Here is a 22,197-nt window from a genome sequence, read left to right as displayed (position 1 = left end):
ATAAAGTGTGTAAGACAAGGGAACAAATGAGAACATCGGTGAAGGGGGCAAATGGGGAGGTAATATCAAGTAGTGATGAAGTAAGCAGGAGATGGAGCGAGTATTTTGAAGGTTTGTTGAATGTGTTTGATGAAAGAATGGCAGATATAGAGTGCTTTGGTCAGGGTGATGTTCGAAGGGAGAGGGTCAGGGAGAATGGTTTGGTAAACAAAGAAGAGGAAGTGAAAGGTTTGCGGAAGATGGAAGCTGCCAAGGCAGCAGGTTTGGATGGTATTGCAATGGAGTGTATTAAAAAAGGGGGTGACTGTGTTGTTGACTGGTTGGTAGGGATACTCAATGTATGTATGAATTATGGTGGAGTGCCTGAGGATTGGCGGAATGCATGCATAGTGCTAGTGTACAAAGGCAAAGGGGATAAAGGTGAGTGTTCAAATCACAGAGGTATAAGTTCCTTGAGTATTCTTGGGAAATTATATGGGAGGGTGTTGATTGAGAGGGTGAAGACATGTACAGAGCATCAGATTGGGGAAGAGCAGTGTGGTTTCAGAACAGGTAGAGGATGTGTGGATCAGGTGTTTGCTTTGAGAAATGTATGTGAGAAGTACTTTGAAAAACAGATGGATTTATATGTAGCATTTATGGATCTGGAGAAGGCATATGATAGGGTTGATAGAGGTGCTTTGTGGAAGGCTTTAAGAGTATTATGGCATGGGAGGTAAGTTGCTAAAAGCAGTGAAAAGATTCTACCAAGGATGTAAGGCATGTGTACGAGTAAGAAGAGAAAAAATTATTGGTTCCCAGTCAATGTCAGTTGGCGGCAGGGGTGCATGATGTCTCCATGATTGTTTAATCTGTTTATGGTTGGGGTTGTTAGGGAGGTGAATGTAAGAGTTTTGGAGAGAGAGGCAAGTATGCAATCTGTTATGGATGAGAGGGCTTGGGAAGTGAGTCAGTTGTTCGCTGTTGATACAGTGCTGGTGGCTGATTCGGGTAAGAAACTGCAGAAGGTGGTGACTGAGTTTGGTAAAGTGTGTGAAAGAAGAAAGTTGAGTGTAAATGTGAATAAGAGCAAGGTTATTAGGTTCAGTAGGGTTGAGGGACAAGTCAACTGGGAGGTAAGTTTGAATGGAGAAAAACTGGAGGAAGTGAAGTGTTTTAGATATCTGGGAGTGGATTTAGCAGCGGATGGAACCATGGAAATGGAAGTGAGTCATGATGGGCGAGGCGGCGAAGGTTCTGGGAGTGTTGAAAAATGTGTGGAAGGTGAGAATGTTATTTCGGAGAGCAAAAATGGGTATGTTTGGAGGAATAGTGGTTCCGACAGTGTTATAGGGTTGCGAGGCATGGGCTATAGATAGGGTTGTGTGGAGGAGGGTGGATGTGTTGGAAGTGATATGTTTGAGGACAATATGTGGTGTGAGGTGGTTTAATCAAGTAAGTAATGAAAGGGTAAGAGAGATGTGTGGTAATTAAAAGTGTGGTTGAGAGAACAGAAGAGGGTGTGTTGAAATAGTTTGGACAAATGGAGAGAATGAGTGAGGAATGATTGACAAAGAGGATATATGTGTCAGAGGTGGAGGGAACAAGGAGAAGTGGGAGAACAAATTGGAGGTGGAAGAATGTAGTGAAAAAGATTTTGAGTGATCGGCGCCTGAACATCCAGGAGGGTGAAAGGCGTGCAAGGAATAGAGTGAATTGGAACGATGTGGTATACCGGAGTCGATATATATATATATATATATATATATATGTCTCCTCGCAAACGCGGGAGACAGCGACAAAGCAAGCAAAAAAAAAAAAAAAAAAATATATATATATATATATATATATACATATATATATATATATATATATATATATATATATATATATATATATATACATATATATATATATATATAGTGAAAGTAGGTTTGTGGCAGGGGTGTGAGATGTCTCCATGGTTGCTTAATTTGTTTATGGATGGGGTTGTTAGGGAGGTGAATGCAAGAGTTTTGGAAAGAGAGGCAAGAATGAAGTCTGTTGTGGATGAGAGAGCTTGGGAAGTGAGTCAGCTGTTGTTCGCTGATGATACAGCACTGGTGGCTGATTCATGTGAGAAACTGCAGAAGCTGGTGACTGAGTTTGGTAAAGTGTGTGAAAGAAGAAAGTTAAGAGTAAATGTGAATAAGAGCAAGGTTATTAGGTACAGTAGGGTTGAGGGTCAAGTCAATTGGGAGGTAAGTTTGAATGGAGAAAAACTGGAGGAAGTAAAGTGTTTTAGATATCTGGGAGTGGATCTGGCAGCGGATGGAACCATGGAAGCGGAAGTGAATCATAGGGTGGGGGAGGGGGCGAAAATCCTGAGAGCCTTGAAGAATGTGTGGTAGTCGAGAACATTATCTCGGAAAGCAAAAATGGGTATGTTTGAAGGAATAGTGGTTCCAACAATGTTGTATGGTTGCGAGGCGTGGGCTATGGATAGAGTTGTGCGCAGGAGGGTGGATGTGCTGGAAATGAGATGTTTGAGGACAATGTGTGGTGTGAGATGGTTTGATCGAGTAAGTAATGTAAGGGTAAGAGAGATGTGTGGAGATAAAAAGAGCGTGGTTGAGAGAGCAGAAGAGGGTGTTTTGAAATGGTTTGGGCACATGGAGAGAATGAGTGAAGAAAGATTGACCAAGAGGATATATGTGTCAGAGGTGGAGGGAACGAGGAGAAGTGGGAGACCAAATTGGAGGTGGAAAGGTGGAAAGATGGAGTGAAAAAGATTTTGAGTAATCGGGGCCTGAACATGCAGGAGGGTGAAAGGCGGGCAAGGAATAGAGTGAATTGGATCGATGTGGTATACCAGGGTTGACGTGCTGTCAGTGGAGTGAATCAGGGCTTGCGAAGCGTCTGGGGTAAACCATGGAAAGCTGTGTGGGGCCTGGATGTGGAAAGGGAGCTGTGGTTTCGGGCATTATTGCATGACAGCTAGAGACTGAGTGCGAACGAATGAGGCCTTTGTTGTCTTTTCCTAGCGCTACCACGCACACATGAGGGGGGAGGGGGATGGTATTTCATGTGTGGCGAGGTGGCGATGGGAATGAATAAAGGCAGACAGTGTGAATTGTGTGCATGGGTATATATGTATGTGTCTGTGTGTGTATATATATGTGTACATTGAGATGTATAGGTATGTATATATGCATGTGTGGACATGTGTGTATATACATGTGTATGGGGGTGGGTTGGGCCATTTCTTTCGTCTGTTTCCTTGCACTACCTCGCAAACGCGGGAGACAGCGTTTTTTTTTAATTTTCCAAAAGAAGGAACAGAGAATTGGGCCAGGTGAGGGTATTCCCTCAAAGGCCCAGTCCTCTGTTCTTAACGCTACCTCGCTAGTGCAGGAAATGGCGAATAGTTTGAAAGAAAGAAAAGAAAAGATATATATATATATATATATATATATATATATATATATATATATATATATATATATATATATAGGGGATAGGGGAGTGCGTGGGAAGTATTCTTTCTCCCCTATCCCCTATATATATATATATATATATATATATATATATATATATATATATATATATATATATATATATAGGGGATAGGGGAGAAAGAATACTTCCCACGCATTCCTCACGTGTTGTACAAGGCGACTAAAGGGGACGGGAGTGGGGGGCCAGAAACCCTCCCCTCCTTGTATTTCAACTTTCTAAAAGGGGAAACATAAGAAGGAGTCACGCGAGGAGTGCTCATCCTCCTCGAAGGCTCAGATTCGGGTGTCTAAATGTGTGTGGATGTAACCAAGATGTGAAAAAAGGAGAGATAGGTAGTATGTTTGAGGAAAGGAACCTGGATGTTTTGGCTCTGAGTGAAACGAAGCTAAAGGGTAAAGGGGAAGAGTGGTTTGGGAATGTCTTGGGAGTAAAGTCAGGGGTTAGTGAGAGGACAAGAGCATGGGAAGGAGTAGCAATACTCATGAATCAGGAGTTGTGGGAGTATGTGAGAGAATGTAAGAAAGTAAATTCTAGATTGATATGGGTAAAACTGAAAGTTGATGGAGAGAGATGGGTGATTATTGGTGCATATGCACCTGGGCATGAGAAGAAAGATCATGAGAGGCAAGTGTTTTGGGAGCAACTGAATGAGTGTGTTAGTGGTTTTGATGCACAAGACCAGATTATAGTGATGGGTGATTTGAATGCAAAGGTGAGTAATGTGGCAGTTGAGGGAATAATTGGTATACATGGAGTGTTCAGTGTTGTAAATGGAAATGGTGAAGAGCTTGTAGATTATGTGCTGAAAAAGGACTGGTGATTGGGAATACCTGGTTTAAAAAGCGAGATATACATAAGTATACTTATGTAAGTAGGAGGGATGGCCAGAGAGCATTATTGGATTACGTGTTAATTGATACACGCACGAAAGAGAGACTTTTGGATGTTAATGTGCTGAGAGGTGCAACTGGAGGGATGTCTGATCATTATCTTGTGGAGTTGAAGGTGAAGATTTGTAGGGGTTTTCAGAAAAGAAGAGAGAATGTTGGGGTGAAGAGAGTGGTGAGAGTAAGTGAGCTTGGGAAGGAGACTTGTGTGAGGAAGTACCAGGAGAGACTGAGTACAGAATGGAAAAAGGTGAGAACAAAGGAGGTAAGGGGAGTGGGAGAGGAATGGGATGTATTTAGGGAAGCAGTGATGGCTTGCGCAAAAGATGCTTGTGGCATGAGAAGCGTGGGAGGTGGGCAGATTAGAAAGGGTAGTGAGTGATGAGATGAAGTAAGATTGTTAGTGAAAAATAAGAGAGAGGCATTTAGACGATTTTTGCAGGGAAATGTATAAAAGAAAGTGGCAGGAGGTCAAGAGAAAGGTGCAAGAGGTGAAAAAGAGTACAAATGCGAGTTGTAGGTGTGAGAGTATCATTAAATTCTAGGGAGAATAAAAAGATGTTTTGGAAGGAGGTAAATAAAGTGTGTAAGACAAGGGAACAAATGAGAACATCGGTGAAGGGGGCAAATGGGGAGGTAATATCAAGTAGTGATGAAGTAAGCAGGAGATGGAGCGAGTATTTTGAAGGTTTGTTGAATGTGTTTGATGAAAGAATGGCAGATATAGAGTGCTTTGGTCAGGGTGATGTTCGAAGGGAGAGGGTCAGGGAGAATGGTTTGGTAAACAAAGAAGAGGAAGTGAAAGGTTTGCGGAAGATGGAAGCTGCCAAGGCAGCAGGTTTGGATGGTATTGCAATGGAGTGTATTAAAAAAGGGGGTGACTGTGTTGTTGACTGGTTGGTAGGGATACTCAATGTATGTATGAATTATGGTGGAGTGCCTGAGGATTGGCGGAATGCATGCATAGTGCTAGTGTACAAAGGCAAAGGGGATAAAGGTGAGTGTTCAAATCACAGAGGTATAAGTTCCTTGAGTATTCTTGGGAAATTATATGGGAGGGTGTTGATTGAGAGGGTGAAGACATGTACAGAGCATCAGATTGGGGAAGAGCAGTGTGGTTTCAGAACAGGTAGAGGATGTGTGGATCAGGTGTTTGCTTTGAGAAATGTATGTGAGAAGTACTTTGAAAAACAGATGGATTTATATGTAGCATTTATGGATCTGGAGAAGGCATATGATAGGGTTGATAGAGGTGCTTTGTGGAAGGCTTTAAGAGTATTATGGCATGGGAGGTAAGTTGCTAAAAGCAGTGAAAAGATTCTACCAAGGATGTAAGGCATGTGTACGAGTAAGAAGAGAAAAAATTATTGGTTCCCAGTCAATGTCAGTTGGCGGCAGGGGTGCATGATGTCTCCATGATTGTTTAATCTGTTTATGGTTGGGGTTGTTAGGGAGGTGAATGTAAGAGTTTTGGAGAGAGAGGCAAGTATGCAATCTGTTATGGATGAGAGGGCTTGGGAAGTGAGTCAGTTGTTCGCTGTTGATACAGTGCTGGTGGCTGATTCGGGTAAGAAACTGCAGAAGGTGGTGACTGAGTTTGGTAAAGTGTGTGAAAGAAGAAAGTTGAGTGTAAATGTGAATAAGAGCAAGGTTATTAGGTTCAGTAGGGTTGAGGGACAAGTCAACTGGGAGGTAAGTTTGAATGGAGAAAAACTGGAGGAAGTGAAGTGTTTTAGATATCTGGGAGTGGATTTAGCAGCGGATGGAACCATGGAAATGGAAGTGAGTCATGATGGGCGAGGCGGCGAAGGTTCTGGGAGTGTTGAAAAATGTGTGGAAGGTGAGAATGTTATTTCGGAGAGCAAAAATGGGTATGTTTGGAGGAATAGTGGTTCCGACAGTGTTATAGGGTTGCGAGGCATGGGCTATAGATAGGGTTGTGTGGAGGAGGGTGGATGTGTTGGAAGTGATATGTTTGAGGACAATATGTGGTGTGAGGTGGTTTAATCAAGTAAGTAATGAAAGGGTAAGAGAGATGTGTGGTAATTAAAAGTGTGGTTGAGAGAACAGAAGAGGGTGTGTTGAAATAGTTTGGACAAATGGAGAGAATGAGTGAGGAATGATTGACAAAGAGGATATATGTGTCAGAGGTGGAGGGAACAAGGAGAAGTGGGAGAACAAATTGGAGGTGGAAGAATGTAGTGAAAAAGATTTTGAGTGATCGGCGCCTGAACATCCAGGAGGGTGAAAGGCGTGCAAGGAATAGAGTGAATTGGAACGATGTGGTATACCGGAGTCGATATATATATATATATATATATATATGTCTCCTCGCAAACGCGGGAGACAGCGACAAAGCAAGCAAAAAAAAAAAAAAAAAAATATATATATATATATATATATATACATATATATATATATATATATATATATATATATATATATATATATATATATACATATATATATATATATATATAGTGAAAGTAGGTTTGTGGCAGGGGTGTGAGATGTCTCCATGGTTGCTTAATTTGTTTATGGATGGGGTTGTTAGGGAGGTGAATGCAAGAGTTTTGGAAAGAGAGGCAAGAATGAAGTCTGTTGTGGATGAGAGAGCTTGGGAAGTGAGTCAGCTGTTGTTCGCTGATGATACAGCACTGGTGGCTGATTCATGTGAGAAACTGCAGAAGCTGGTGACTGAGTTTGGTAAAGTGTGTGAAAGAAGAAAGTTAAGAGTAAATGTGAATAAGAGCAAGGTTATTAGGTACAGTAGGGTTGAGGGTCAAGTCAATTGGGAGGTAAGTTTGAATGGAGAAAAACTGGAGGAAGTAAAGTGTTTTAGATATCTGGGAGTGGATCTGGCAGCGGATGGAACCATGGAAGCGGAAGTGAATCATAGGGTGGGGGAGGGGGCGAAAATCCTGAGAGCCTTGAAGAATGTGTGGTAGTCGAGAACATTATCTCGGAAAGCAAAAATGGGTATGTTTGAAGGAATAGTGGTTCCAACAATGTTGTATGGTTGCGAGGCGTGGGCTATGGATAGAGTTGTGCGCAGGAGGGTGGATGTGCTGGAAATGAGATGTTTGAGGACAATGTGTGGTGTGAGATGGTTTGATCGAGTAAGTAATGTAAGGGTAAGAGAGATGTGTGGAGATAAAAAGAGCGTGGTTGAGAGAGCAGAAGAGGGTGTTTTGAAATGGTTTGGGCACATGGAGAGAATGAGTGAAGAAAGATTGACCAAGAGGATATATGTGTCAGAGGTGGAGGGAACGAGGAGAAGTGGGAGACCAAATTGGAGGTGGAAAGGTGGAAAGATGGAGTGAAAAAGATTTTGAGTAATCGGGGCCTGAACATGCAGGAGGGTGAAAGGCGGGCAAGGAATAGAGTGAATTGGATCGATGTGGTATACCAGGGTTGACGTGCTGTCAGTGGAGTGAATCAGGGCTTGCGAAGCGTCTGGGGTAAACCATGGAAAGCTGTGTGGGGCCTGGATGTGGAAAGGGAGCTGTGGTTTCGGGCATTATTGCATGACAGCTAGAGACTGAGTGCGAACGAATGAGGCCTTTGTTGTCTTTTCCTAGCGCTACCACGCACACATGAGGGGGGAGGGGGATGGTATTTCATGTGTGGCGAGGTGGCGATGGGAATGAATAAAGGCAGACAGTGTGAATTGTGTGCATGGGTATATATGTATGTGTCTGTGTGTGTATATATATGTGTACATTGAGATGTATAGGTATGTATATATGCATGTGTGGACATGTGTGTATATACATGTGTATGGGGGTGGGTTGGGCCATTTCTTTCGTCTGTTTCCTTGCACTACCTCGCAAACGCGGGAGACAGCGTTTTTTTTTAATTTTCCAAAAGAAGGAACAGAGAATTGGGCCAGGTGAGGGTATTCCCTCAAAGGCCCAGTCCTCTGTTCTTAACGCTACCTCGCTAGTGCAGGAAATGGCGAATAGTTTGAAAGAAAGAAAAGAAAAGATATATATATATATATATATATATATATATATATATATATATATATATATATATATATATATATATAGGGGATAGGGGAGTGCGTGGGAAGTATTCTTTCTCCCCTATCCCCTATATATATATATATATATATATATATATATATATATATATATATATATATATATATATATAGGGGATAGGGGAGAAAGAATACTTCCCACGCATTCCTCACGTGTTGTACAAGGCGACTAAAGGGGACGGGAGTGGGGGGCCAGAAACCCTCCCCTCCTTGTATTTCAACTTTCTAAAAGGGGAAACATAAGAAGGAGTCACGCGAGGAGTGCTCATCCTCCTCGAAGGCTCAGATTCGGGTGTCTAAATGTGTGTGGATGTAACCAAGATGTGAAAAAAGGAGAGATAGGTAGTATGTTTGAGGAAAGGAACCTGGATGTTTTGGCTCTGAGTGAAACGAAGCTAAAGGGTAAAGGGGAAGAGTGGTTTGGGAATGTCTTGGGAGTAAAGTCAGGGGTTAGTGAGAGGACAAGAGCATGGGAAGGAGTAGCAATACTCATGAATCAGGAGTTGTGGGAGTATGTGAGAGAATGTAAGAAAGTAAATTCTAGATTGATATGGGTAAAACTGAAAGTTGATGGAGAGAGATGGGTGATTATTGGTGCATATGCACCTGGGCATGAGAAGAAAGATCATGAGAGGCAAGTGTTTTGGGAGCAACTGAATGAGTGTGTTAGTGGTTTTGATGCACAAGACCAGATTATAGTGATGGGTGATTTGAATGCAAAGGTGAGTAATGTGGCAGTTGAGGGAATAATTGGTATACATGGAGTGTTCAGTGTTGTAAATGGAAATGGTGAAGAGCTTGTAGATTATGTGCTGAAAAAGGACTGGTGATTGGGAATACCTGGTTTAAAAAGCGAGATATACATAAGTATACTTATGTAAGTAGGAGGGATGGCCAGAGAGCATTATTGGATTACGTGTTAATTGATACACGCACGAAAGAGAGACTTTTGGATGTTAATGTGCTGAGAGGTGCAACTGGAGGGATGTCTGATCATTATCTTGTGGAGTTGAAGGTGAAGATTTGTAAGGGTTTTCAGAAAAGAAGAGAGAATGTTGGGGTGAAGAGAGTGGTGAGAGTAAGTGAGCTTGGGAAGGAGACTTGTGTGAGGAAGTACCAGGAGAGACTGAGTACAGAATGGAAAAAGGTGAGAACAAAGGAGGTAAGGGGAGTGGGAGAGGAATGGGATGTATTTAGGGAAGCAGTGATGGCTTGCGCAAAAGATGCTTGTGGCATGAGAAGCGTGGGAGGTGGGTTGATTAGAAAAGGTAGTGAGTGGTGGAATGAAGAAGTAAGATTATTAGTGAAAGAGAAGAGAGAGGCATTTGAACGATTTTTGCAGGGAAAAAATGCAAATGAGTGGGAGAGGTATAAAAGAAAGAGGCAGGAGGTCAAGAGAAAGGTGCAACAGGTGAAAAAGAGGGCAAATGAGAGTTGGGGTGAGAGGGTATCATTAAATTTCAGGGAGAATAAAAAGATGTTTTGGAAGGAGGTAAATAAAGTGCGTAAGACAAGGGAGCAAATGGGAACTTCAGTGAAGGGGGCAAATGGGGAGGTGATAACAAGTAGTGGTGATGTGAGAAGGAGATGGAGTGAGTATTTTGAAGGTTTGTTGAATGTGTCTGATGACAGAGTGGCAGATATAGGGTGTTTTGGTTGAGGTGGTGTGCAAAGTGAGAGGGTTAGGGAAAATGATTTTGTAAATAGAGAAGAGGTAGTAAAAGCTTTACGGAAGATGAAAGCCGGCAAAGCAGCAGGTTTGGATGGTATTGCAGTGGAATTTATTAAAAAAGGGGGTGACTGTATTGTTGAGTAGTTGGTAAGGTTATTTAATGTATGTATGATTCATGGTAAGGTGCCTGAGGATTGGCGGAATGCTTGCATAGTGCCATTGTACAAAGGCAAAGGGGATAAGAGTGAGTGCTCAAATTACAGAGGTATAAGTTTGTTGAGTATTCCTGGTAAATTATATGGGAGGGTATTGATTGAGAGGGTGAAGGCGTGTACAGAGCATCAGATTGGGGAAGAGCAGTGAGGTTTCAGAAGTGGTAGAGGATGTGTGGATCAGGTGTTTGCTTTGAAGAATGTATATGAGAAATACTTAGAAAAACAAATGGATTTGTATGTAGCATTTATGGATTTGGAGAAGGCATATGATAGAGTTGATAGAGATGCTCTGTGGAAGGTTTTAAGAATACATGGTGTGGGAGGCAAGTTGTTAGAAGCAGTGAAAAGTTTTTATCGAGGATGTAAGGCATGTGTACATGTAGGAAGAGAGGAAAGTGATTGGTTCTCAGTGAATGTAGGTTTGCGGCAGGGGTGTGTGATGTCTCCATGGTTGTTTAATTTGTTTATGGATGGGGTTGTTAGGGAGGTGAATGCAAGAGTTTTGGAAAGAGGGGCAAGTATGAAGTCTGTTGTGGATAAGAGAGTTTGGGAAGTGAGTCAGTTGTTGTTCGCTGATGATACAGCGCTGGTGCCTGATTCATGTAAGAAACTGCAGAAGCTGGTGTCTGAGTTTGGTAAAGTGTGTGAAAGACGAAAGTTAAGAGTAAATGTGAATAAGAGCAAGGTTATTAGGTACAGTAGGGTTGAGGGTCAAGTCAATTGGGAGGTAAGTTTGAATGGAGAAAAACTGGAGGAAGTAAAGTGTTTTAGATATCTGGGAGTGGATCTGGCAGCGGATGGAACCATGGAAGCGGAAGTGAATCATAGGGTGGGGGAGGGGGCGAAAATTCTGGGAGCCTTGAAGAATGTTTGGAAGTCAAGAACATTATCTCGGAAAGCAAAAATGGGTATGTTTGAAGGAATAGTGTTTCCAACAATGTTGTATGTTTGCGAGGCGTGGGCTATGGATAGAGTTGTGCGCAGGAGGGTGGATGTGCTGGAAATGAGATGTTTGAGGACAATACGTGGTGTGAGGTGGTTTGATTGAGTAAGTAATGTAAGGATGAGAGAGATGTGTGGAAATAAAAAGAGTGTGGTTGAGAGAGCAGAAGAGGGTGTTTTGAAATGGTTTGGTCACATGGAGAGAATGAGTGGGGAAAGATTGACCAAGAGGATATATGTGTCAGAGGTGGAGGGAACGAGGAGAAGTGGGAGACCAAATTGGAGGTGGAAAGATGGAGTGAAAAAGATTTTGAGTCATCGGGGCCTGAACATGCAGGAAGGTGAAAGGCGGGCAAGGAATAGAGTGAATTGGATCAGTGTGGTATACCGGGGTCGACATGCTGTCAATGGATTGAACCAGGGCATGTGAAGCGTCTGGGGTAAACCATGGAAAGTGTGTGGGGCCTGGATGTGGAAAGGGAGCTGTGGTTTCGGTGCATTATTACATGACAGCTAGAGACTGAGTGTGAACGAATGGGGCCTTTGGTGTCTTTCCTAGCGCTCCCTCGCACACATGAGGGGGGAGGGGGTTGTTATTCCATGTGTGGCGAGGTGGCGATGGGAACAAATAAAGGCAGACAGTATGAATTATGTACATGTGTATATATGTATATGTCTGTGTGTGTATATATATGTGTACATTGAGATGTATAGGTATGTATATTTGCGTGTGTGGACGTGTATGTATATACATGTGTATGTGGGCAGGTTATGCCATTCTTTCGTCTGTTTCCTTGCGCTACCTCGCTAACGCGGGAGACAGCGACAAAGCAAAATAAATACATAAATAAATAATTTTTTTTTTTTTTTGCTTTGTCGCTGTCTCCCGCGTTTGCGAGGTAGCGCAAGGAAACAGACGAAAGAAATGGCCCAACCCACCCCCATACACATGTATATACATACGTCCACACACGCAAATATACATACCTACACAACTTTCCATGGTTTACCCCAGACGCTTCACATGCCCTGATTCAATCCACTGACAGCACGTCAACCCCGGTATACCACATCGATCCAATTCACTCTATTCCTTGCCCTCCTTTCACCCTCCTGCATGTTCAGGCCCCGATCACACAAAATCTTTTTCACTCCATCTTTCCACCTCCAATTTAGTCTCCCACTTCTCGTTCCCTCCACCTCCGACACATATATCCTCTTGGTCAATCTTTCCTCACTCATTCTCTCCATGTGCCCAAACCATTTCAAAACACCCTCTTCTACTCTCTCAACCAAGCTCTTTTTATTTCCACACATCTCTCTTACCCTTACGTTACTTACTCGATCAAACCACCTCACACCACACATTGTCCTCAAACATCTCATTTCCAGCACATCCATCCTCCTGCGCACAACTCTATCCATAGCCCACGCCTCGCAACCATACAACATTGTTGGAACCACTATTCCTTCAAACATACCCATTTTTGCTTTCCGAGATAATGTTCTTGACTTCCACACATTCTTCAAGGCCCCCAGGATTTTCGCCCCCTCCCCCACCCTATGATCCACTTCCGCTTCCATGGTTCCATCCGCTGCCAGATCCACTCACAGATATCTAAAACACTTTACATCCTCCGGTTTTTCTCCATTCAAACTTACCTCCGAATTGACTTGACCCTCAACCCTACTGTACCTAATAACCTTGCTCTTATTCACATATACTCTTAACTTTCTTCTTTCACACACTTTACCAAACTCAGTCACCAGCTTCTGCGGTTTTTCACATGAATCAGCCACCAGCGCTGTATCATCAGCGAGCAACAACTGACTCACTTCCCAAGCTCTCTCATCCCCAACAGACTTCATACTTGCCCCTCTTTCCAAAACTCTTGCATTCACCTCCCTAACAACCCCATCCATAAACAAATTAAACAACCATGGAGACATCACACACCCCTGCCGCAAACCTACATTCACTGAGAACCAATCACTTTCCTCTCTTCCTACACGTACACATGCCTTACATCCTCGATAAAAACTTTTCACTGCTTCTAACAACTTGCCTCCCACACCATATATTCTTAATACCTTCCACAGAGCATCTCTATCAATTCTATCATATGCCTTCTCCAGATCCATAAATGCTACATACAAATCCATTTGCTTTTCTAAGTATTTCTCACATACATTCTTCAAAGCAAACACCTGATCCACACATCCTCTACCACTTCTGAAACCACACTGCTCTTCCCCAATCTGATGCTCTGTACATGCCTTCACCCTCTCAATCAATACCCTCCCATATAATTTACCAGGAATACTCAACAAACTTATACCTCTGTAATTTGAGCACTCACTCTTATCCCCTTTGCCTTTGTACAATGGCACTATGCATGCATTCCACCGATGCTCAGGCACCTCACCATGGGTTGATTAGAAAGGGTAGTGAGTGGTGGGATGAAGAAGTAAGATTATTAGTGAAAGAGAAGAGAGAGGCATTTGGACGATTTTTGCAGGGAAAAAATGCAATTGAGTGGGAGATGTATAAAAGAAAGAGACAGGAGGTCAAGAGAAAGGTGCAAGAGGTGAAAAAGAGGGCAAATGAGAGTTGGGGTGAGAGAGTATCATTAAATTTTAGGGAGAATAAAAAGATCTTCTGGAAGGAGGTAAATAAAGTGCGTAAGACAAGGGAGCAAATGGGAACTTCAGTGAAGGGCGCAAATGGGGAGGTGATAACAAGTAGTGGTGATGTGAGAAAGAGATGGAGTGAGTATTTTGAAGGTTTGTTGAATGTGTTTGATGATAGAGTGGTAGATATAGGGTGTTTTGGTCGAGGTGGTGTGCAAAGTGAGAGGGTTAGGGAAAATGATTTGGTAAACAGAGAAGAGGTAGTAAAAGCTTTGCGGAAGATGAAAGCCGGCAAGGGAGAAGGTTTGGATGGTATTGCAGTGGAATTTATTAAAAAAGGGGGTGACTGTATTATTGACTGGTTGGTAAGGTTATTTAAATAAATAAATATAAAATATATACAAATTATTTTTTTTTTTATTATACTTTGTCGCTGTCTCCCGCGTTTGCGAGGTAGCGCAAGGAAACAGACGAAAGAAATGGCCCAACCCACCCCCATACACATGTATATACATACGTCCACACACGCAAATATACATACCTACACAGCTTTCCATGGTTTACCCCAGACGCTTCACATGCCCTGATTCAATCCACTGACAGCACGTCAACCCCGGTATACCACATCGATCCAATTCACTCTATTCCTTGCCCTCCTTTCACCCTCCTGCATGTTCAGGCCCCGATCACTCAACATCTTTTTCACTCCATCTTTCCACCTCCAATTTGGTCTCCCACTTCTCCTCGTTACCTCCACCTCCGACACATATATCCTCTTGGTCAATCTTTCCTCACTCATTCTCTCCATGTGCCCAAACCATTTCAAAACACCCTCTTCTGCTCTCTCAACCACGCTCTTTTTATTTCCACACATCTCTCTTACCCTTACGTTACTTACTCGATCAAAGCACCTCACACCACATATTGTCCTCAAACATCTCATTTATATATATATATATATATATATATATATATATATATATATATCTCCTATTCACATAAGTATACTTATGTATATCTCTCTTTTTAAACCAGGTATTCCTAATCACCAGTCCTTTTTCAGCACATAAATCTACAAGCTCTTCACCATATCCATTTTCAACACTGAACACCCCATGTACACCAATTATTCCCTCAACTGCCACATTACTCACCTTTGCATTCAAATCTCCCATCACTATACCCCGGTCTTGTGCATCAAAACTACTAACACACTCACTCAGCTGCTCCTAAAACACTTGCCTCTCATGATCTTTCTTCTCATGCCCAGGTGCATATGCACCAATTATCACCTATCTCTCTATATCCATTTTCAGTTTTACCCATACCAGAGTTTACTTTCTTACACTGTATCACATACTCCCACCACTCCTGTTTCAGGAGTAGTGCTACTCCTTCCCTTGGTCTTGTCCTCTCACTAACCTCTGACTTTATATATGTGGGTGTGTGTGTGTGTGTGTGTGTGTGTGTGTGTATGTGGGTGGGTTGGGCCATTCTTTAGTCTGTTTCCTTACGCTACCTCACTGATGCAGGAGCCATCGATTAAGTATGATAATAATACTAATACTAATAATGAAAATAATAATAATAATGTGCATATATGTATATATGTGTATGTGAGTGGATGTGTATTCATCTGATTCATGATGGCGCTACCTTGTTAACGCAGGAAACGATGATCAAGTATAATATGCAGTCTGTTGGGGATGAGAGGGCCTGGGAAGTGAGTCAGTTGTTCGCCGATGATACATCTCTAGTGGCTGATTCGAGTGAGAAACTGCAGAAGTTGATGATTGAGTTTGGAAAAGTGTGCCCCCTTCACTGATGTTCCCATTCGTTCTCTTGTGTTTCTCACAGTATTTACCTTCTTCAAAAACTTTCCTTAAGTTTAATGATACCATCTCACCCCAACTCTCACTTGCCCTCTTTCTCAACTCTTGCACCTTCCTCTTGACCTCCTGCCACTTTCTTCTATATGTCCCCCAGTCATTGGCACTCCTTCCTGTAAGTATCATCCAAACGCCTCTCTTTTCCCTTTCACTAACAACTTTACTTCTTCATCCCACCACTTACTACCCTTTCTAATCTGCCCATGTCCCACCTTTCTCATGCCACATGCATCTTTTGCACATGCCATCACTGCCTCCTTGAATACATCCCATTCCTCACCCTCTCTCCACACATCATTTGATGTCACCTTTTGCCATTCTACACTCAATCTCACACAAGTGTCCTTTCCAAGCTCACTCACTCTCTCTCTTCTTTCTTGAAACCCTCGAAAAATCTTCACCTTCACCTCCACATGATAGTTATCAGACATCCCTCCAGCTGCCCCTCTCGGCACATTAACATCTAAAAGTCTCTTTTACACGCCTATCAATTAACACGTGATCCAATAATGCCCTTTAACCATCTCTCATACTCACATACGTATTCTTATGTATATCTCTCTTCTTAAACCTGATATTCCCAATCACCAATCTTTCTTCAGCACACAAATCCAAAAGCTCTTCACTATTTCCATTCACAACACTGAATACTCCAATGTACACCAATTATACCCTCGACTGCCACATTACTAACTTTTGCATTTAAATCACCCATCACTAATACCCAGTCTAGTGCACCAAAATGTGAGAAATACTTAGAGAAACAGAAAGCATATGACAAGGTTGACTGAAATACCATATGGAAGGTCTTACAAATATGGGAGGAAAGCTATTAGAAGCATGTGTTTCAGCAGGTAGAGAGGATAATGAGTGGGTCCAGGTGAAGGTTGGTCTGTGGCAGGGCATATGATGTCACCATGGCTGTTTAATTTGTTTATGGATTGAGTGGTGGGGAAAATGCAATGGTTTTAGAAAGAGGGGCGAGTATGCAGTCTGTGGGAGGTGATGGGGCCCAGGAAGTACATTAGTTGTTGTTTACAGATGACACAGCACCAATGGCAGATAAGTAAGAAACTTCAGGAGTTGGTTCCTGAGTTTAGGAGTGTGTTCGAGGGGAAGAAATTGAAAGTAAGTGAAAATAAAAGCATGGCTATTAGGTCTAGCAGAGCAGAGGGACAGGTTAGTTGGGTGTGAGTTGGAATGGAGTAAGTTTGGAGAAAATGCAGTATTTCATATACCTGGGAGTGGCCAAGGTAATGAATGGAACCATGTAAGTGGAAATGAGTCATAAAGTGGGTGAGGAGGTTCTGGTTGGGTTCTGGGAGCACTGAGAAACGTGTGGAGAGTGAGATCATTATATGGGAGAGCAAAAATGGGTATGTATGAAGATGCAGTAGTCTCAATGATGTTGTATGGATGCGAGGCATGAGACATAGATGAAGATAAGCAGAGGAGGGGGAAGTGTTGGAAATGAAATGTTTGAATTCAATATGTGGTGTGAGATGGTTTGATCAAGTAAGTAGTAAAATGGTAACAGAGAGGTGTGGTAATAATGAGACTGTGATTAAGAGAGCTGAGGAGGGAGTGTACTGAAATGGTATGGACATATATGTTTCAGAAATGGAGAGGACAAGGGGGAGACTATATTAGAGATGATAGTATGGAATGAAAAATATTTTGAGGGCTTGGGGCCTATTCATGCTAGAGGGTGGTATACTGGGGGTGATGAGGTATTAATGGACTGACCCAGGGTGTAAGAAGCAGCTGGAAGAAAACAGAAAAAGGTCTGTTGGGCCTGGTTGAGGTTAAGGGTGTATGATTTCAGTACATTACACTTAACAGCTACAAAACATTGAGCAAATGAGGCCTACCTTCATCTGTTCCTGGCTCTACCTTGGTAATGCAGGAATCAGTGGACAAGTATGAATAATAAAGAAAAACATTATGCTTGCCTGCTCTTTTCTGCATAACCAAGTTATTGCCAGGAACAGATGAAGAAAGACTGCATTTGCTCACATCCATTTTTTAGCGGTCATGAGAATGTTTCTAAAGTATGGAAAGCACACCTAAAGGGGTAAATAAAGTTCACAAAGAAGGTCCAGAGGAAAGCAACAAAGACAGTACCTAAATCAAGACATATGAGTTACAAGTTAACACTAGAGGCATTAAATTTGTTCACCTTAGCAGAAAGAAGATTGAGGGGCAACCTGATCACTACCATTAGTGATCAGATAGATATGTTGTGAAGAAGTACTTTTATAGTATAGGAGTGGTAGATGAATGGAAAAGAATGAATAAAAACATGGTTAATGCAAACAGCATGCAAAAACTTAAGTTGTATAACTGTGGAGAAAGTTCAAGAGATGAGGCCCTGATAGTGTAAACTCCTTTCACTGTAGAGTACAATTAAGCTCTTAAAGAGGTAATAATTACACACACTCATTGGAGGATCTGAAGTTGTTGTAGGAGGACAAAGAATTAAAAAACTTAAAGAGCCCATAACAGAACATGAATAGTGTCATCAGATGAGGCAAACTCAGGGAATTAAAAAAATAGTCATTGATAACGAATACAGGTTCGTGTCAGTTGAGGGTATTCGGAATGTAAATAACATAAGAAAAAAGATAGAATAAATGAACAGCTAAAATGGTCAGAAGGGTCTACATCAGATGTCTTAAAGGCTGATGAACAAGAGGTAATGCCCATAACACAGATTATAGAAACTACTGAAAATAGTGGACAAGGAATGGAACCAGGAGAAAATTTCTAGATCTGGTCAACAAACTCAGAGAATGAAGAGTGCTGCAATGGGAGAGGAACCTAAGAACATTGAAACAAGAGGTACACAGAAAACTAAGAAAAGCTGTAGAAAGAATAATATGCACTAACAGAGAAAGAATTAGGAAAATTCATGGTCAGGTATATGAAAACTTTTGAAAAATGAAAAGCATACACCAAAAAGGGAAATGATAAAGCCAAAGGTAGACAAATTAACACTAAAATTAGAAAGATTAATAAACCATGGGGTTGACAGACATGTCATGGATTATTTTTGGACTAGAAAAAGATCATACACCGGATAAAGAAGAAAGAGGAAACAAAGAATGAATGCTTAGTAAAAGATTACTGTGAGACAAAAAAATTGCCAGATGCAATTTCTGCAATAAAAGGTGAACTGGAGTAATGATCAAGTTACAAGGAGCTGACCAATTATGTTTACGTTTGCCGAGGAATCACCAAACCCAGAGGTACTTAGGAAAGCTAAGTAACATAAAAACAAGGCGGATTCAGTGGGATAGTCATTAAACTTGATAAACTAATGGAAGAGAAGGGAAAAGCAGAGTACAGTTAGATGGTAAGAAAATAGGAAATCCAAACAAGGTAAGAGGACAGAACACCCTCACCAATATCAGAGTGAAGTTACATACTTATATTGAAGGAGAGAGACCACACAAATCCAAGGTCCAAGCAAGGTGGAAAAAAAAAGTGGAAGAAAAGAAGAGGAAAGTGAAGCCTCTCTGTCCACCCTACACTCCCTCCAGCAGTACACCAGATGGAAAATAGGAAAAAATAAAACCTTGCAAGATTAATAAGCCTAAAGAAAATATTCATGGGAAAGCCATAGGGTAGAATGAAAATGAATATGTTGTGCATCCCTTCACCAACTACATGCATCCCTTCACTTTTTTGTTATAATGACAATAGTAATGTTTAACTTGAGCTAAAGACTCTTGACTTTCAAAGTCTCTATTATTCATGATGTTAAAGAATGATACAATAATTCCTTCAAGCTCTCTCAAAGCAGGTGACATAGGTTAATCAATGTAAATATGTTAGTGTGACCAGGGAAAGATCAGCAGTTGAGAAGGTAGTATAATATGCCAATATGCAATGATTTTTTTTTTTTTTTTATTATACTTTGTCGCTGTCTCCCGCGTTTGCGAGGTAGCGCAAGGAAACAGACGAAAGAAATGGCCCAACCCCCCCCATACACATGTATATACATACGTCCACACACGCAAATATACATACCTACACAGCTTTCCATGGTTTACCCCAGACGCTTCACATGCCCTGCTTCAATCCACTGACAGCACGTCAACCCCGGTATACCACATCGCTCCAATTCACTCTATTCCTTGCCCTCCTTTCACCCTCATGCATGCTCAGGCCCCGATCACACAAAATCTTTTTCACTCCATCTTTCCACCTCCAATTTGGTCTCCCTCTTCTCCTTGTTCCCTCCACCTCCGACACATATATCCTCTTGGTCAATCTTTCCTCACTCATCCTCTCCATGTGCCCAAACCACTTCAAAACACCCTCTTCTGCTCTCTCAACCACACTCTTTTTATTTCCACACATCTCTCTTACCCTTACGTTACTCACTCGATCAAACCACCTCACACCACACATTGTCCTCAAACATCTCATTTCCAGCACATCCATCCTCCTGCGCACAACTCTATCCATAGCCCACGCCTCGCAACCATACAACATTGTTGGAACCACTATTCCTTCAAACATACCCATTTTTGCTTTCCGAGATAATGTTCTCGACTTCCACACATTCTTCAAGGCCCCCAGGATTTTCGCCCCCTCCCCCACCCTATGATCCACTTCCGCTTCCATGGTTCCATCCGCTGCCAGATCCACTCCCAGATATCTAAAACACTTCACTTCCTCCAGTTTTTCTCCATTCAAACTCACCTCCCAATTGACTTGACCCTCAACCCTACTGTACCTAATAACCTTGCTCTTATTCACATTTACTCTTAACTTTCTTCTTCCACACACTTTTCCAAACTCAGTCACCAGCTTCTGCAGTTTCTCACATGAATCCGCCACCAGCGCTGTATCATCAGCGAACAACAACTGACTCACTTCCCAAGCTCTCTCATCCCCAACAGACTTCATACTTGCCCCTCTTTCCAAAACTCTTACATTTACCTCCCTAACAACCCCATCCATAAACAAATTAAACAACCATGGAGACATCACACACCCCTGCCGCAAACCTACATTCACTGAGAACCAATCACTTTCCTCTCTTCCTACACGTACACATGCCTTACATCCTCGATAAAAACTTTTCACTGCTTCTAACAACTTTCCTCCCACACCATATATTCTTAATACCTTCCACAGAGCATCTCTATCAACTCTATCATATGCCTTCTCCAGATCCATAAATGCTACATACAAATCCATTTGCTTTTCTAAGTATTTCTCACATACATTCTTCAAAGCAAACACCTGATCCACACATCCTCTACCACTTCTGAAACCACACTGCTCTTCCCCAATCTGATGCTCTGTACATGCCTTCACCCTCTCAATCAATACCCTCCCATATAATTTACCAGGAATACTCAACAAACTTATACCTCTGTAATTTGAGCACTCACTCTTATCCCCTTTGCCTTTGTACAATGGCACTATGCACGCATTCCGCCAATCCTCAGGCACCTCACCATGAGTCATACATACATTAAATAACCTTACCAACCAGTCACCAATACAGTCACCCCCTTTTTTAATAAATTCCACTGCAATACCATCCAAACCTGCTGCCTTGCCGGCTTTCATCTTCCGCAAAGCTTTCACTACCTCTTCTCTGTTTACCAAATCATTTTCCCTAACCCTCTCACTTTGCACACCACCTCGACCAAAACACCCTATATCTGCCACTCTATCATCAAACACATTCAACAAACCTTCAAAATACTCACGCCATCTCCTTCTCACATCACCACTACTTGTTATCACCTCCCCACTTGCGCCCTTCACCGAAGTTCCCATTTGCTCCCTTGTCTTACGCACTTTATTTACCTCCTTCCAGAACATCTTTTTATTCTCCCTAAAATTTAATGATACTCTCTCACCCCAACTCTCATTTGCCCTTTTTTTCACCTCTTGCACCTTTCTCTTGACCTCCTGTCTCTTTCTTTTATACATCTCCCACTCAATTGCATTTTTTCCCTGCAAAAATCGTCCAAATGCCTCTCTCTTCTCTTTCACTAATACTCTTACTTCTTCATCCCACCACTCACTACCCTTTCTAATCAACCCACCTCCCACTCTTCTCATGCCACAAGCATCTTTTGCGCAATCCATCACTGATTCCCTAAATACATCCCATTCCTCCCCCACTCCCCTTACTTCCATTGTTCTCACCTTTTTCCATTCTGTACTCAGTCTCTCCTGGTACTTCCTCACACAGGTCTCCTTCTCAAGCTCACTTACTCTTAAATTACTTAAATTACTTAAATTCAACACCAGAGAGTGACAAGTGACAATCAAGCCTAATTTTGAAGATATCACGAGTGCTGCTCTGAACAGCATGTCCTGAGAGCTTATCCCACGCATGAATAATGTCTGGTTAAGAAATATTTTGTACAGCCCAGAATAACTCAGTTACTCTAAGTTTGAGTCC

General features: G+C 42.0%; 1 long non-coding RNA gene across 1 annotated transcript in view; it reads left to right on the top strand.

Annotated features, from left to right (window-relative positions):
- LOC139752041 (uncharacterized) overlaps positions 1 to 22,197 on the top strand; it is an 80,834-nt gene that overhangs the window by 23,093 nt on the left and 35,544 nt on the right. The gene's annotated exons all lie outside the window — the stretch shown is intronic.

The sequence above is a fragment of the Panulirus ornatus genome, chromosome 12 (assembly GCF_036320965.1).
Source record: "Panulirus ornatus isolate Po-2019 chromosome 12, ASM3632096v1, whole genome shotgun sequence".
NCBI classification, from domain to species: Eukaryota; Metazoa; Arthropoda; class Malacostraca; order Decapoda; family Palinuridae; genus Panulirus; species Panulirus ornatus.
This window is presented reverse-complemented; position numbering and strand designations above follow the sequence as displayed.